The sequence below is a fragment of the Carcharhinus amblyrhynchos genome, chromosome 34 (genome assembly GCF_965287045.1).
Source record: "Carcharhinus amblyrhynchos chromosome 34, sCarAmb.v2.hapA, whole genome shotgun sequence".
Taxonomy (NCBI): domain Eukaryota; kingdom Metazoa; phylum Chordata; class Chondrichthyes; order Carcharhiniformes; family Carcharhinidae; genus Carcharhinus; species Carcharhinus amblyrhynchos.
Window position 1 is genome coordinate 11,378,427 of NC_137357.1, and position 19,095 is coordinate 11,397,521.

A 19,095-nucleotide genomic window follows, 5' to 3' on the forward strand; every position below is an offset into this window, starting at 1 on the left:
GAGTGGAAGCGAATAGAACATAAGAAATAGGAGCAGGAGTAGGCCATCTAGCCCTTCGAGCCTGCCCCGCCATTCAATAAGATCATGGCTGATCTGTTGTGGCTCAGTTCCACTTTCCTGCCCTCTCCCCATAACCCTTAATCCCCTCTCTTATCAAAAACCCATCAACCCGCTTCTTAAAAATATTTAGCGAGGCAGCCTCCACCACTTCAACGGGCAGAGAATTCCAGAGATTCACCACCCTTTGAGTGAAGAAGTTCCTCCTCAACTCCGTTCTAAACCGCCTCCCCTTTATCTTGAGGCTGTGCCCCCTAGTCCTACTGTCTTTTTTGAGCGGGAAGAGTCTCTCCACCTCTATCCTATCCATCCCATTCATCATCTTATACGTCTCAATGAGATCTCCCCTCATTCTTCTAAACTCTAACGAGTACAAGCCTAGTTTATTCAGCCTCTCCTCATAGCTCAATCCCCTCAACTCCGGTATCAGCCTAGTAAACCTCCTCTGCACTCCCTCCAGGGCCAAAATATCCTTGCGCAGGTGCGGCGCCCAAAACTGCACACAGTACTCCAGCTGCGGCCTCACCAATGCCCTATACAGCTGCAGCAAGACCTCCCTACTTTTATATTCAATCCCCCTCGCTATGAAGGCCAGCATCCCATTCGCCTTCCTGACCACCTGCTGCACCTGCAAGCTGGGTTTTTGCGACTCATGCACAAGGACCCCGAGGTCCCTCTGCACCGTCGCCTGCTGCAGTTTTTCGCCACGTAAGTAATAGTCCTTCCTACCATTCTTCCTACCAAAGTGGACCACCTCACACTTGCCAACATTAAATTCCATTTGCCATTTCCTGGCCCATTCGCCCAGCCTATCTAGATCCTTCTGCAGACTCTCCACACCCTCCGCACAATTTGCCTTTCCCCCAATCTTGGTGTCATCAGCAAATTTCGACACCCTGCACTCGGTTCCCTCCTCCAGATCATCTATATAAATGGTAAATAGCTGAGGCCCCAGCACCGACCCCTGGGGCACCCCACTAGTCACCAACCGCCAATCCGAATAGCACCCATTGACCCCCACTCTCTGCCTCGTATTTGACAACCAATCCTCTATCCACACTAACACCCTACCCCCAACCTCATGTCCCCTGACCTTCTGCAATAACCTCTTGTGAGGTACCTTGTCAAACGCCTTCTGAAAATCCAGAAAGACCACATCCACCGGCTCTCCTCTATCCACTGCCCTAGACACATCCTCATAGAACTCCAGTAAATTTGTCAGACACGACTTCCCGTTAATGAAACCGTGTTGCGTCCGCCCTATCAAGCAATTCCCTTCAAGATGCCTCGCAATTTCCTCCTTAATGACGGATTCTAACATTTTACCTACCACAGACGTTAAACTAACCGGCCTATAATTCCCCGCCTTTTGCCTGGCACCCTTCTTAAACAACGGCGTAACATTAGCCGTTTTCCAATCTTCCGGCACTTCCCCGGAATCCAGCGACGTCTGGAAAATAACCACCAAGGCATCCACTATAACCTCCGCCATTTCTTTCAGAACCCTCGGATGCATTCCATCCGGTCCTGGGGACTTGTCCACAATCAGCCCCTCCAGTCTGTCACGCACCACCTCTCTAGTAACAGTAATGTCATTAAGACCCTCCAGTCCTACCACCTTTCCATCGCTAACACCCGGCAAATTATTCACGTCCTCCTCCGTGAAGACAGAAACAAAAAAGTTATTCAATACCTTAGCCATATCCCCATCCCCTACCACTAGCTCCCCTTTCTCATCCTCTAAAGGACCAACGTTCACCCTAGCCAGCCTCTTCCTTTTTATATATTTATAAAAACTCTTGCTATCCTTTTTTATATTAAGTGCTAGCCCAGCCTCATAGCTTCTCCTACCCTCCTTTATCAACTTCTTTGTCAATCTTTGTTGACATTTAAACCTTTCCCAATCCTCTTCTCGCCCACTACTCTTAGCTACTCTAAATTCCTCCGCTTTTAATTTAACACTTTCCTTCACCTCCTTCGTTATCCACGGCTTATTACCTCTCTTCCTACTGTCCTTTTTAACCATCGGAATAAATTTCTGCTGAGCACCAAGAAAGATCTCCTTAAAGATCCTCCACTGCTCCTCAGCAGACCTACCTTCCAACGCACTCCCCCAGTCCACATTCGCCAATTCTTCTCTCATCCTACCATACTCCCCTCTATTCAAACAAAGGACGCGTGTCCGGGAACCCACTTTCTCCTCTTCCATCTGCACCAGAAACTCCACCATACAATGATCACTCTCTCCAAGAGGATCCTTCACCGCAAGGTCCCTAATTCTACCCGCCTCATTACATAGCACCAGATCCAAGATAGCTCGCTCCCTCGTCGGCTCCAACACACACAGTTCAAGGAAATTATCCCGGCAGCATTCCAAGAACTCCTCCTCGAGCCCACCTCGTCCAACATGGGTCGACCAATCAATATGCAGATTGAAATCTCCCATAACTACTGCCGTCCCATTCCTGCACGCCGCACTTATTTGCGTGTTAACAGCCCGCCCCACCTCCAGATCATTATTCGGGGGCCTATAGACGACACCCACCAGCGTCTTCCTCCCTTTGCTGTTCCTAATCTCCACCCACAACGATTCCACGTTCTGCTCTTTGGCTCCGATATCATCCCTTGCTACCACCTTGATACTATCCTTAATCAGCAGAGCTACGCCACCCCCTCTTTCCTCCTGCCTATCCTTCCTAAGCACTTGATAGCCCTGTACATTCACCTCCCAGTCCCTGTCACCTTGCAGCCACGTCTCTGTAATGGCCACCAGATCGTATCCATTTGTGTCGATCTGCGCCACCAGCTCATCCACTTTATTCCGAATGCTTCGTGCATTCAGATAAAGCGCTTTCATCCCAGCCTTCACCTGGACCCTATTTGCCGTAACGCCACCAATTGGGACATCCTTGGCCTCTTCCCTTACCTGTACCCTATCCTTAACTTTAGACCTCGTAGCGTCACCTACCCTCGCACCCTCCCCCCCCCCCCTAATTAGTTTAAAGCCCTATCTACAGTCCTCTTTACTCGATTCGCCAACACTCTGGTCCCAGCACGATTCAGACCAACCCCATCCCGCCCGAACAAGTCCCACCTACCCCAATACTGGTGCCAATGCCCCATAAATTCAAACCCATTCCTCCCACACCAATCCCTGAGCCACCCATTCACTTCCTTTATCCTGTCACTCCGACGCCCGTCTGCACTCAGTTCAGGCAGTAGCCCAGAGACGACCACCTTGTCGGTTCTACTTTTTAATTCCATTCCCAGCTTCTCATACTCCCTCCCCAGATCCTCATTCCGCACTTTGCCTACGTCGCCGGCACCCACATGTACTACAACGACCGGGTTCTCACCCTCCCACTCCAGGTTCCTCTGCAGCCCAGCTGCGACATCCCGTACCCGAGCACCAGGCAGACAACACACCCTTCTGTGCACTTTGTCATTGTGACAAAGGACAGTGTCAATACTCTTCACCCCACTATCTCCAATCACTACTACGTTCCTTTTCCCCTTCTCTTTGCCTATGTCCTGCTGCATCACTGTACCGTGTGCAGTTTGCTCACCAACCTCATCTGCCTCGTCCTCTTCCAGACTGGAAGCAAGAACCTCAAACCTGTTATGCAGATTAATAGGCTGAGGCCTCCGCTCCTCATCCCCCTTCCTCCTCCCAGCAGCCCCCTTTTGTCCCTGACCCTTAGATTTAGCCAGTCTAGGGGCACCCTCTCTCCCCCTGATGAGCCTCAGTGTCTGTAGCTCAGAGGCCAGCTCATCCACCTTGAGCTGGAGCTCCTCCAGCAACCTGCACTTACTGCAGACATGGTCACTGGGAAGGACCCTGGGGTCCGCCAGTTCCCACATCATACAGAAACCACACATCACATGCCCCTCCATTATTCACTGTAATTTTTTATGGGGAAAAAAATTTTTTTCCTTGTTTCTTGCTGTAGTAGTTTTGAAAAAAATGTTTTTTCCTTGTTTTTTTTTCAAACAAACCCCTGTCCCCCTCAAGACCTCTAAGTGACTTTGTCTTAAGAGAAGCTGAGGAAAAGTCTGAAATAGTCTAAGTGGAAATAGTTCAGTCTTTTCACCTACTGAGCAAATGTTCAGATTTTACCACTGTAAAGGAATGTTCTGAGGATGCAGGTTTGGTAAATTTAGTTTTGTATTCTCAGACAGGTCTCTGTTATTCAACAACAGCTTGGACATAAGAGCTGCAGTTTTTGACATGCATTTGTTGATTTGACAGATTGTTAATGGATTGCTGATGATCTTGGAGCTGAAATATGTCAAGCTGTTCACAAACACCAGGGTCCCATTATCAATGCTGATATTTGGCAGTCTGGCACAACTCTAGCCATCATTTGTCTTTGTGATGCTGATGGTCAATCCAAGTTCTTTATAGGCTTAAGAGTCCATTTACCATTGAAAATGCTCCTCGGCAAGGAATGTTGGTGCAGCATCGTCAACCAACTCTCTGATTTAGACTGGGCACCTTTATCTTGGATCCTCGACAAGCAAAGTTGAACAAGTCACTTAGAAAAGACTGTGTTACTGTATATGTTAATGGTTATACAGCACAGAGTGGAAGACAGGAAATATAAGGGATTGTGTTTTGGATAGAGATCCACTGCTGCTTTCTCAGCATTGTTGGAACCCACCAGACCATGTCAAGAGTTAGAGAAGGGAATGTCTAAGGATCTTGTGCCATCAGGACTGTCGTGATCGAGAGAGACTTTATTGAGAAATACCTTTATGGTGTTAGCCATTCACTCTTAGGACTAAAAAGATCAAAGAATATTGGGGAATGGGGGTGGCTTATTAGAGGATTAGAGACCATCAGAGGATTAGAGAGGGTGGACAGTGAGACCCTTTTTCCTTGGATGGTGATGGCTTACATGAGGGGACATAGCTTTAAATTGAGGGGTGATAATTATAGGACGGATGTCACAGGTAGGTTCTTTACTTAGGGGGTAGTAAGGGTGTGGGAATTCCTTGCCTGCAGCAGTTGTGGACTCGCCAACTTTAAGGGCGTTCAAATGGTCAGTGGATAGGCATATGGATAGCATTGGATTAGTTTAGGTTAGAGGGTCATTAGATTAATTCCACTGGTTGGCGCAACATCGAGGGCCGAAGGGCCTGTACTGCGCTGTAATGTTTTATGTTCTATCCCTGCTGGTAAATGCAATACAAGTGCCCACTTCTATTAAAAAACCCAACAGTGGCTGAGTTTAAAACTAAATGCTTTATTTTTTCTCCAAAATCGTACTGAAGGAATTTGATCTTTTATCATTATAAAATTTAGCTTTTCACTTATAAAGCTGTCTCTTAATAAATGTGACACTGAAGAAAATTGAGAACTACTGAAAAGCACTGGGACTTCAAAAATTGTGACAATAAACAGTCAGCAAATTTATCCTGTGACCAGGTAAAAACTAAGCAGCTGCCTTTAAATACAGCAGCAATACATCTAGCAGGATCCAGATACAGTAAGATCAGAAGCCATATCCTTGTTTTATTTCATCTCAATCCCCAAACACAAAATGTCAGCACCTCTTCACCTATACCTTTCAACAAAGTATTTTCCTGCAACACTCACATAGGCAAGAGTCACACTGCAAATAGGTCAGATACATTTGAACCTTACTGCTGAACACAGGTGACCATAAATGCAATCAAACACAACCTCTTTTGTTAAACTTTCCACAATAAAAATGCAGTGCAAGAGCATGATCATTAAACAAATTGATTCACAACACACTCAGGTAACAAAGGAAATCAATCTCAAAAGTTTTGATTTATTTTAAGAAAACCCTAGTTTGATTTTACGCTGCTTTTTGCAGAGGCTCAATATATTCCATATCAGGATTACACTGTAATCACTTCGTTCTATCCACTGTGCTCGTTCTAATCTCTCGTGTGCTTGCCTCATTTCTTTCTCTGAACTGTACTTAGCTTTCAAACAATAAAAATGTGCCTCAAGGTTTTGAAGGAGATTAATTGTAGGATTACGAATGCTAGGTTATTTCAATGGTGCCTTGGTGGAATACTAAGGCTATGTAATGTTGTTTTGAAACGAAAAGCTGTGTGTCACATTTGGTTTAAGTTTTTTTTCCAAGTGTATTTATTAATGTCGCAAGTAGGCTTACATTAACACTGTAATTGTGTTACTCTGAAAATCCCCTAGTCGCCAGATTCTGGCACCCCCAGTGTTCCGGTACACAGAGAGAATTTAGCATGCCTGATTCCCCCAGCAGCACGTTTTTCAGACTGTGGAAGGAAACTGGAGCACCCGGAAGAACCCACACACTCCAGCAGGGTTTACAATAGCTCCCCACATGCGGGGAGCTGGTGGCCCAACCCCGCTGGAGTTAAAAGCGAGGAGGTGGATGTGTCATGGAGGCCTCCCCCAGGAGGTCGGGGTTGAGGGGAGGTGTCGCCTTGGCATTGCCAGCTTGGCAGTGTCAGCCTGGGCCCCCTGCACTGCCCAAGGGGCAAACTGGCAATGCCCAGAGGATATCTTGGCACTGCGCATCAGGCAGTGCCAAGGGGGTGGGGCAAAATGGGGACAGGGCCTGTGGACGTCAGATTGGTGAGGATGGGGGCTTCTGCTGCCACTCTTCACTTGGAAGGCCAGTGATTGGGGCTTGCCATCGGTTGGGTGGCTATTGGTGGAGGCAGGGGGGCACGGGGAATTGAAGGAGCAGTGAGGGGGTAGTCAAGGCGATAGGGGCGTGAGGGAGTGTGTGTGCCAGTGACATGGGGTCATGGGTCTGGCCAGAGATCAGGAGGCTGGCAGTGCAGCGCTCCTGCACATGCACCAATATCGGCACTGACAGATTAGCACGTGCTCAGTGGCCTGGTTGGGGCAGAGATTCTAGTGGGCCTGGAGCCTTCAGTCTCCAGCCTGCCAATAAGATTTAAATGAGCATTTGAATACATAACACAGGTTCGTGCAGATTTCTGGTGCAGAGTTGATGCTGCCAGAAATCTGGTGGCCAGAGACTTACAAAGGCCATAGCGCCCAGTGGGAAACCTGCTCCATGGCCTGCACTTGAGTTTCACAGCCCACTGCGCTGGCTGGGAGAAATTTCCCCTCGGTAGTGACTTGAGCATGAATCAGACTGGGTCCCTGGAGTTGTGTGGCAGCAGTGCTAACCACTGTGCCACCCTGTCCAACAGCATCACTTTACCACAAAAGTCAAAACATTGTCGATGCTCAAAATTTGAAACGAAAGCAAAAATTGCTGGAGATACTCAGAATTTGACAGCATCTGCCAAGAGATCAATGATCTTGCTGGGAGATGTTTGAGAATTAATATTTTATAAGTAAATATGGAGGAAAGGGAAAAGTGGAGAGGAAGGGAAACAAACAACAAAGGGAAAATCTGCGCTGGATGGAGAGCTGGATGGCATAAAGCACAAGGAGATGGTAATTGGACGAGTAAAACAATCAAAGAACAATCTAAAGTATTGAATCTGGGGTTGGGAATGGAGTGTGGGGCGGGAGGGAGTGGTGGCAATGAGGCACAGAATTAGTTATTTGTTCCCAAATTGCTGCTGTGTTTCTTTCTTGTTTGCATGGATTTGTGCAAAAATTACACCTTTTTGTTTTGAAAAGTTTGCAGCGCTGAGAGCTTGGAGTTGCCTCTATTCTGCCATCTTATGGCAGAAAGTGTTCATGCAGAAATACTGGTGCTTCAATCTTTCTTTGCTTAAATCTTATTCTTGGTCACTGACCATCTGACTGGCCTGTCAGACAGAGGTCAACAATCTTAAATCTTAGCAGCTCACTGTGGACTTCAAATTCAAGTACTTTGGGAGCAGTGAGCAGAGCCTGAACAAAATATATGATCATTCTGGGGCAGAAGCTTCATACCAGTTAATAAGTTTTTAAATCGTTCATGTACCAATACAGTTGGATTCAGTTCAAGTGTTAGATTGCTGCAATCTTTAGAGGGCAGCAGTATAGAAAGAGAATTATCAAGAAAAATAAATAACTTGCATTACAGTGCATTTAACCATCTCAGGATGAAGTTGCATTAGTCTTATTCACCTGTCATCTCTGTGCTTGCTGACCTACACTTGACCCTGGTCAAACAACTCCTGGATTTCCAAATTCTTATCAACTGAGCTCATGATTTAGTCCTCTCATTCGAGGTTATTCATAAAAACATATCTTTTTTGTTGTCTTGATTCATTTCTCATCAAAGATCGTGTTTCGAATGCTTTGTCTTTTTAACCTGTTCCTGAGTGAGAAAACATTGAAATGCGAAAAGGTTGAACACCTCAGTCTTGAAAAACTGTAAATGGCAATAGAAGAACAACTCCCAGCACATCTTGTACACAAAATAAGAAGTGATTATGATCCAAAGCTCTTGAAAATGTTGATAAATTAAACTATCAATTCATGCTTGCTGACAAGGTGGAGATATTCAGCAAATTTATCACTGAACTGACTTTGGTTTTCCCAGTGCAGAGGAGAATACATTGTGTGCAAAGAAAATGGCATAATAATTTGAAAGATGTCCAGTTGTATCACTATTTCACCTAGAAGGAATTTTTGAGGCCCTGAATGACAGAAAATTTTGACAGATCAGATTAGAAACTCCAAGGTATTTCATGAAGTTAGCCTAGATCCCAAATATTTTTGATTTTGGCATCTGTGCGAGCATAAGGTTTTTCACACTAGGTGTGATTCGATTGACCCACTAGGAAGCTTTTATTAACAATACTATTTAACTATCAAAAAAAGGAGTGCAACATTTATCAGTTGAGATCCTTAACCATGACAACGTACAATTCTCAACTGCTAGCCATCTCTGTTAGTTCCAATTGAAGCAATATTCCTCAGAGATATAAATGCCACTGTAATCTCAGTTAGCAAAGACACACGGGGCTTAGTCATTCCAAAAAAAAATTCTAAGTGCCGAACGAGTATGAAAACAGGAGTATTTCAGACCTGTTTTTTGGGTAAGTTTAAAAATGCAATTTTACGCCACTTTGCGCAAAAAATGATGCACAATCTGTTTCCCACCAACAGGGATAGAGGGCCAAGGCCAAAGCTCATCAGAAAGCTGGTGATATCGCCACCTGACCCCTCCTGCAGAGTATGCAGTTCCCCCCCAATCAATCCCGTTGCAGAGTGTGCAGTTTCCTCACCTCCCCTTAGGCCCCGCCCTCTTGCCGCTGGTGGACAGTACCAGGGTGGCCAGCGGGCACTCCCAGGCTGGCAGTGTCAAGGTGCCAGATTCCAGATTGGTATCAGGTACCAGGATGTTAGACTGGCACTGTTCAAGTGGCACTGCCACTCCTGCTTCCAACTTCCTGGGTGCCTCAATGGCCTCTGGTTCTATCGCAACACCATCACAATACGTGATCTTGCCAATGAGGACTTTCAATGGTGAGGCTATTCAGTGAGTGAGCATCCTAGGCTCACTAATTATATTTAAATCTGATTTATAATATATTTAAATATTGAAATCATCTTGCGCCTTTTTCGGGCTCGAGGCTGATCATATCGGATATACAGAGTCTTCAGACTCTCAGACAGCAACCGCCACACAAAGCCCTGTCTTCACACAGTACAACTCCAGAGAGAGAGGGAGGGAGAAAACAGCTCTTGCCTTTTGCAGATCACTGGACAGATCTATCTTTTTTCCAGTGAGTCCTGGACTTCAATTTCCAGAAACAGAGAGAGAGAGAAAGAGCTACTGCTTGGTACAAACTCAAACAGCAACAGCCTGTTTGTCTCTCTGGAAGCCGAGCTCCTTCGATTAGCGCATGATATGCACATGTCAATCAATCTAATTAAACTGTATTCTGAAACACCAGGGGAAAACCTCAAAAGAACAAAACAGCAAGAACTTAGATTAAAACAAGCACACCCATGACGAGGAGCCAATATTCTTCTGCATGCTCAGCGTGTTGGTTACTGGTTGCAGACAAATAGGCACTATTTAAACTGAGTTAAATCTTAATATTACCTTCACAAGAAATATGACATAAATAACTTGATTAAAGGCACAGTATCGTCACAAAATTAGGAAAGGAGGAATGAAAGGCCAGGTCCTACACCTCGCACTGCACAGAAAAGTTGGTTCTTTTATGCACTCTTAAACGAGGTGTCGACATGACTGGCGAGGCCAGCATTTGCTGGCTGGCAAATTCTAGTTTCCCTTGCGAGGTTGATGGGAAGCTACCTTCTTGAACTACTGTATTCTATATGGTGTACCCACAGTGCTGTGAGTAAGGGAATCTTGGAGGAGAACCTGTAGTGATAGTGTTCCAAGCATCAGATTCCCTTGTCCTTCTTGGTGAGAGATTGTGTATTTGGAGGGTGTTGTCAAGGGAGCCATGGTGAGTTGCTGCAGTGCACCTTGTTGACAGTATACACTGCGGCGACTGTGTGTCAATGGTGGAAAAAATGAATGTTTAAGATGTTGGATGGTGTGCCAATCAATGAGCTACTTTTAGTTGCATGGTGTTGAGTTCCTTGAGTGTTGTTGGAACTGCAATCATCCAGGTAAGTGGGTGCAGGGTGCCAATGAGAGAGATTAGAGTGTTTGACATTATGTAAGAATAGACCAGGATATTGAAAAGGGAATAATAACATTGGAATCCTGAATGGGGAGGGGAGGTGAAGATGTGTTTGATCATGTCATTGAACTAGAGGTTCTAGAAATAGCAACAGATGATCAGTAGGTGTGGAGGCTGGTGAATTGGAAGGACAGGAATATCATGATGCTGGAGAAAGGGGAAATGATGAAGGCAGGTGCAGAAAATTGGGCTGAATGATACAGCACCCTTCTAAATTCACAATGGATGACGTTCCTTGGTTGAGATAAAAGGAAGAAAAATATCAAGCACCGGTGTGGCAAGTTGTATTGTCTGAAGAAATACAACTAAGAGGAAGAAATTGAAACAAGAGAATCCCTGTGAGAACCAAGTAGCAGGAAATGCAGCAATCTAACTGTGGAAGTCATTGGCTTATCAGAGTTGCTGGTTAATTGCACCAGAAACAGGGAAAGAAGATGAAAAAGAAAGGCAGCCCACAAACAGGTGGGAGAGGAATGGAAATTAAAAACAAAGTTTCTCCTAGTTTCGAGTTTAAGCAAAAGCAGGAACTGGCACCAATATAATCAATTTATTGAATTAAAGATGCTCCACATATCCTACAAAAAAGATAGGAACAGAAAGGCCCCATTTGGGTTACCACAGTGCTGTTTCATGCGGGGAAAGTGAGTGGGAATCAAACAGAACATGTTGAATTTCAGAACCTATTCATCAAGGTGGGTTGGGCCTGCATTCCAATAGGACATGGAATGCCTGCACTCCTTCCTGGTGGGGATGGTGCTGAAGAGGGACTGACTATCCATGGTGAAAACATGACATTTCGGCTCTGGAAACAATTGGAAGTGATGAAGGTTGTCAGAAGAGTTGCAGATGTAGGAAGAAATAAGTTCCAAGGGTAATGAATGAGTTGAAACTGAGGATGATCGGAACAGTCCCGCAGGGAAGTTATTTATTAGTATCACAAGTAGGCTTACATTAACACTGCAACAAAGTCATTGTGAAAATCCCTTAGTCACCACAGTCTGGCAGCTGTTCAGGTACACTCAGGGAGAACTTAGCATGGCCAATGCACCAGCGCGTCTTTCGGACTACAGAAGGAAACCAGAGCACCTGGAGGGAACCCACGCGGACATGGGGAGAATGTACAGACTCTGCACAGACAGTGACCCAAGCCAGGAAGCTGTGGAGCAGCAGTGCTAATGATGCCACCCTCAGACAGAAGGAAGGCCATGGGAAATTTGAAGTCCACTGGAAGATCATCTCTGCAGATGAGGTCAATTGTTGTATGGCAAATAATGGTTTAATGTTTGGTGGTGGGATCATAGTCCCTGGAAGTTAGCCGAGTTGGAGTTCAACTCTTGCATGATGGAAGTCTGTTTACCAAACCACTCTGCTACCAGTTTCCACAGGTATTCAATGCATTTACAGTGGGCTGCAAATCAGAATCCTGCTAGCATGGAAAATTGCCACACACACGTTTGTGTAGAAATCTGCTGCATGCTAATAAAATTCAATGCATATAATTTAAATTTAACTTGTATAACATTGCTCGAGGTTTACTGTCAAAGGAATTAATCAATCCTCAGGGGCCAGTAGCTCTGCACCGAACAACGTGCACGGCATTCTTCAATCATATGGGTGTACTCGAGGAAGATGTTGCACATGTGCACATTGCATTAAAGAACAAGTGGAAATAGTGCTACCCTGAGATCAACATCAGCAGCTTGTTTTCGGGATATCACAGAGCTGAACTGACAAATACAATCCCAGTGTAGCAAAATAGTATGTCAGTTAACATTTAGCTAAAAAAGTGTGAAACAGCAAGTTAGACCCTGCAGTGTTGTTCAAGACCAAGCACCTTAATTGCAGTTCAATAACATGAATCAAATCTTTTCCATTGCAAATGCTTGAACATAGTCTAGCCTGCTTGCAAAGGTGTTTTAGTGCATTTGTCAGAAGCTGTTGCCACATCCTCACATGGATAACAGAGGAGTCCGTGTCTGTCCAAACAAAGGTTGCAACAGTTATGAGACCAGCATTAAAAATGTATCAGGGTCTGCAGCATGGCAGGGAAATTGGAAATTGAGCAGCAGCTGCTGGGAGGGCATGCTCTGTGCTGTGCTCCTCTGCCAAGTAAAAAGTCTGACAACACCAGGTTTTAGTCCAACCGATTTATTTGATAGTAAACTCACAATATATAGTGGACTCCCTCTTCCTCAGGTGAATGGAGAGTTCTGGCCTCGGACAGAGCATATCATGACTCCTCTGCCAAGTCAGAACAATGTTCCTCCACACTTCTTGACAGTGGCAGGAGGCTGCCTGCAAGGCCAGACAAGATACTCAGCACATGCACTTCCCAATTCAAGGACTTATTGAAAGCCGTCTGGAGCAGCAATTGGCTGCTACCTCTTCTTTTGGTGAAATTACATTAATCATCATTTTTTCCATGCTTGGGATATCTGGACATAATATCAATCGGTGCGTATTACAGCAACGTAGAACACAGAGCCCGAAAGTTCTGGAGATTCTAAATTACAGATAGATATTTTGAAACCAAATATAATTTGACTTTTGATGTTATGAAGCCCCTCACCCACTCAGCTGAGAGAGCATTAGCAGCATGCCATGTGTTTCAATTATTTTATCAAGCTTGTAGAACTTGTTGCGCACAAATCACAGAATTTGTTATAAAAGAGGGCTGAATATACATGTAGCAATATAAGTGAGCTTTCTAAATCAGAGACTCAAGTCTCTTTAACTGAAACTGTTGCTCGGTACTCGCATTCTTGTTTAATTCACAAGATTGAGAGAGTTTGGTTCCACTCGTCGGCGCAACAGAGGGCCGAAGGGCCTGTACTGCGCTGTAATGTTCCATGTTTTAAATCCCAACCGGACCACAAAATATAGATTCAACATCCAGTACGCTACAAGGGACTACTTCACTGTCAGACATCCCAATTTTTACATATGCTGAAAGAAAACAAGGTTATAAGTCCAATATCAATGGAAGTTTGACAGGCCCAGAGTGTGCAGCCAAAGGTGCCAATGCAGATAAGAAAGAGAGAAAGCACTTCATAGTGGATCTGTCCCATGAGAAGTAGTAAAAAGATTTTCACTTAAAAATGTCATGACGATCAAAGGTGCATTTATGACCCGACAGCAATTGCAGAGTTAGGTGTGGGGAAAGCACCAGCTATCCATCTTCCACCACCCAGTCTGTCATTGGAAGGCTGCCTTCACACCCTTGAGAGTTTTTAGCCTCAGTGAGGGTGCCTGCAGAACAGGGTTTCACTAACATGAATGTAATAATGACAAGCGTCTGTGATAAAAGGGAATACATGTTAAATTTAGATGAGTAAAGATTTGAGGAAGTGTGAAAGGCGCATCAACACTTTTATGGACTGACTGGGCTGTTTCTCTGCAGTATCTCTAACGCAATCCTATGTTACACCAGTGTCAATGCTTGTTTAATTTTCCATTAAGTGCATCTGTATTTTCCTCTTCAACCACTTTGTGGTTCTCTTTGTGGAAGCAACTTCCACATTCTCGCCATTCTTTGCTTGAGAAAGGCGGCAGTGCAGCAGGTTCCTGACATCTTGTCAGGGGGGCAGCTGAGTCAAAGCTGAGAGAGACAGGCCTCTTTTTTGTGGTGTGAACTGGCATAAAGCAGGTAGGTTTTAAAGTCCAATCTTTTTGATAAGCCAACAAGTTAAGTGGGGAGGTTTGCAGGGTGGTGGTAGTGAAACATAGCGTAAGCCACAGAGAATGGGGTAAGAGGTGGTCATTTCAGGGAATGGGGGGTGCTGATCAGTATCAGGAGGTGGGAACAGTTGCAAGGGTAGTTGTGGATAGAGGGTGGGAGAGGGGGATGAACTGTGGAAGGTCAGTGCTATAGCTACAGAGGAGTTAGAAGTGGATTTAATGCTTGCAGGGCAATTTCCCAATGACAGTTTGGCCTTCTTGGAGGGGAGTGGTCTCACTGCACATCTTTGGGGTACCCCCACGAGGTATGATGCTCCGGAGCTCGGAAGATTTTCATTCTCACGTCTAAATTGTTAATGGAAACTGTGAACAACAGGGTCCCAAAACTGAGCCTGGTGGGAAAAACTTTCTGCTACTCTGAATGACTACCCTTTATTCCAACTTTTTCAAAAAAGTGAAGAACAGTACCGAACAGGAACAGGAACTTCAGCCTTCCAAGCCTGCACCAATCACATTTACGTATGTAAACCAACCACTTATATCCCTACATTCCCTGTTTGTTCATATACTGATCATGATGTCTTAAATGTGGCTAATGTAACTGCCTCAACCACCTCACTTGGCAGTGCATTCCAAGCCCCCACTCCCCTGTGTAAAAAACTTCCTCCGCACATCTGCACGGAACCCTTCCCCCACCCTTACAATTGTCATTTCTACCCTGAGAAAAAACTTAGAACTGTTCACCCCATTTATATCTCATAATTTTATAAACTTCTATCAAGTCATCCCTTGTTCTCCCTGGAGAGATGGAGGCCAATTCCAGTTTATTCTATCTCTCCTCATAGCACATACTCTCCATGCCAGGCAACATCCTGGTCAACCTTTTCTGCACTCTCTCGAATGCCTCCACAGCTTGCTGCCAGTGTGGTAGCCAGATTTGGACACAGTATTTCAAATGTGGCCAAACCAATGTTTTATACAACGAACAACTAATCCGTGATGCGGGATCTGGGATGTCTCTGGTTGCGTCTCAGAAATCGTGAGGTGGGAGGGAAAGGAGCCAGAGGTAGAGGTACATATTGGTACCGCTGACATAGGTAAGAAGAAGGGGTCATGGAAAGAGAATAGAAGAGTTAGGTAGTTGAGAAGGAGGAACGCAAATGTAGTAATCTCGGGATTGCTGCCAGTGCCACGGGAAAGTGAGAGCAGGAATGGAATGAGGTGGAGGATGAATGCGTGGCTGAGGGACTGGAGCATTGGGACATCTTTTGGGGCAGGTGTGAACTGTACAAAAAAGACGGGTGGCACTTGAATTGCAAGGGGACCAATATCTTGGCAGGAAGGTTAGCTAAGGCTACTGGGGAGACTTTAAACTGGAAAGGTTGGGAAGGAATTGAGATGAGGTGACTCGGAGCCATGAGGTTAGCTTGCAAATAGAGAAGGATTGTAAACAGTTTAAGAGGGAGGATAGACAGGTGATGGAGAAGGGGAAAGCTCAGACCAAAGGTTTGAGATGTGTCTATTTTAATGCCAGGAGTGTGGTGAATGAGCTTCGAGCGTGGATCGCTGCTTGAAAATGTGATGTGGTGGCCATTACAGAGACTTGGATGTCTCAGGGACAGGACTGGATACTTCAGGTGCTGGGTTTCAGATGTTTCAGAAAGGACAGGGAAGGAGGTAAAAGGTGGGGGGTTGGGGGGGTGGAGGGGTGGCATTATTGATCAGGATAGTGTCACGACTGTAGCGAAGGTGGACGCCATGGAGGGATTGCCTGCAGATTCTCTGTGGGTGGAAGTTTGAAACAGGAAAGGGTCGATAACTTTGCTGAGTGTTTTCTATAGGCCACCCAATAGTAACAGGGATGTTGAAGAGCAGAAAGGGAAACAGATCCTGGAGAGATGTAGAAATAACAGAGTTGTCGTGATGGGAGACTTCAATTTTCCAAACATCGATTGGAATATCCCGAGGGTAAGGGGTTTGGATGGGGAGAAGTTTATTAGGTGCGTTCAGAAGGGTTTCCTGACACAGTATTTGGAGAAGCTGAACTTGATCTGGTACTGGCTAATGAACCTGGACAGGTGTCGGATCTCTCAGTGGGAGAACATCTTGGGGATAGTGATCAAAACTCTTATCTCCTTTGCGCTAGCATTGGAAAGAGATAGGATCAGGTAAGTTAGAAAAGTGTTCATCTGGAGTAAGGGGAAATGTGAAGCCATCAGGAAGGAAATTAGACGAATAAATTGGAAGAAGGTGTTCTCGGGAAAAAGTACCGAAGGTGGCAGATTTTCAAGGAATGTTTGTCTGGAGTTCTGCGTGACAACCTTCCAACGAGACAGGGAGGTTCTGGTAGGTTACGGGAACTGTGGTACATGAAAGTTGTAATGATCCTAGTCAAAAAGAAAAGTAAAGCGTACAAAAGGTTCAGAGATCTTGGAGATGTTTAGGATCTAACAGAGTGTACAGCCTATAAGGAAATTAGGAGAGCCAGAAGGGGTCATGAGAAGGCCTTGGCAGGCAAGATTAAGGAGAACCTGATGGCGTTCTACAAATACGTGAAGAGTAAAAGGATGAGATGTGAAGGAATAGGAACTATAAAATGTGAAGGTGGGAAAGTTTGTAAAGAACCGGTAGAAATGGCAGAGGTGTTTAATGAATACTTTACCTCGGTATTCATGGTTGAAAAAGATCCGGGTGGTTGTACTGCAGGCTTGTGGCAGACTAAAAAGATGGAGTATGTGGACATTTAGAAAGAGGATGTGTTGGAAGTTTTGAATAGCATCAAGATAGATAAATCGCCGGGACCGGATGGGATGTACCCCAGGTTACTGTGGGAGGCCAGGGAAGAGATTGCAGAATCTCTGGTGATGATCTTTGCATTGTCGATGGAGCTGGGAGAGGTTCCGGGGGATTGCAAATGTGGTTCCTATATTCAAGAAAGGGAATAGGGATAGCCCAGGAAATTACCGAACGGTGAGTCTCACCTCAGTGGTTGGTAAGTTGTTGGAGAAGATTCTGAGGCTCAGGATTTATGAACATTTACAGAAGTTTAGTATGCTGAGTAGCAGTCAGCATGGCTTTGTCAAAGGCAGATCGTGCCTTACGAGCCTGGCTGAGTTCTTTGAAAATGTGACTAAACACTGACGAAGGAAGAGCAGTCGATGTGATTTATGTGGACTTCAGCAAGGCGTTCGATAAGGTCCCCCAAGCAAGACTTCTTGAGAAGGAGAGAGGGCATGGGATCCAAGAGACTGTTGCCTTGGGGATCCACAACTGGCTTGCCCGCAGAAGGCAGAAAGTGGTTGTCGGTGGGTCTTTTTCTGCATGGAGGTCGGTCACCAATGGCTTGCCCCAGGGATCTGTTCTAGGACCCTTGCTGTTTGTAATTTTCATAAATGACCTGGATGAGGAAGTGGAGGGATGGGTTGGTAAGTTTGCTGATGACACGAAGGTTGGTGGTGTTGTAGATAGCTTGGAGGATGTCAAAGGTTGCAGCATGACATAGATAGGATGCAAGGCTGGGTGGAGAAGTGGCAGATGGACTTCAACCCGGATAAATGTATCGTGGTTCATTTTTGCAGGTCAAATGGGAAGAAGGAGTATAATATCAAGGGTAAGACTCTTAGCAGTATAGAGGATCAGAAGGACCTTGGGGTCTGGGTCCATAGGACTCTTAAACTGGCCTCACAGGTAGAGGATGTGGTTAATAAGGCATATGCTGTACTGGCCTTCATCAATCGAGGGATTGAGTTTCGGAGTCAGGAGATAATGTTGCAGCTTTCTAAGACCCTCGTCAGACCTCTCTTGGAATACTGTGCTCAGTTCTGGTTGCCTCATTACAGGAAGGATGTGGAAGCTATTGAAAGGGTGCAGAGGAGATTTACAAGGATGTTGCCTGGATTGGACGGCATTCCTTATGAGGATAGTTTGAGGGAGCTCAGTCTTTTCTCCTTGGCGAGACGAAGGATGAGAGGTGTCCTGATAAAAGTGTATATGATGTTGAGGGGTATAGATCGGGTGGATTCTCAGAGGCTTTTCCAAGGGCTAGAATGGTTGCTACGAGAGGACACAGATTTAAGATGCTGGGGAATAGGTACAGAGGAGATATCAGGGGTAGTGGGTGCGTGGAATCGGCTGCTGTTGGTGGTGGAGGCAAATTCAACAGGATCTTTCAAGAGATTTTTGGATGAGTACATGGAACTTAACAGAATTGAGGGTTATAGGTAAGCCTAGTAGGTATGGGTATCATCAGCACAACTTGTGGGCCGAAGAGCCTGTATGTGCTGTAGTTTTTCTATGTTCCATGTTCTAACACAATTTGCCAATTTTTATACTCGATGCCCCGTCTGATGAAGGTAAGCATGCCATCTGTTTTCTTCACACCTTTTCCACCTGTGCTGTCACTTTTAAGAATCTGTGGACCTGTAGTCTTAGATCTCTGTGTGTCTATGCTCCTGATTGTTCTACCATTTATTTTATAGCTCCCACCAGAATTGAATCTACCAAAGTACATCATCTTGCATTTGTCCAGATTAAATTCCATCTGCCAGTTCTCAGACCAATTTTCCAGCCTTTCTGTATCCTGCTGTATTCCCTGACAATCTTCATCACTATCCACAACTCTGCCAATCTTAGCATCATTGAGAAACTTGCTAATCAGACCAGCTGAGTTTTCTTCCAAGTCATTTATATGTATTACAAACAGAGGTCCCACACTGATCCCTGCAGAACAGCACTAGTTTCAAACCTCCATTCAGAAAAACA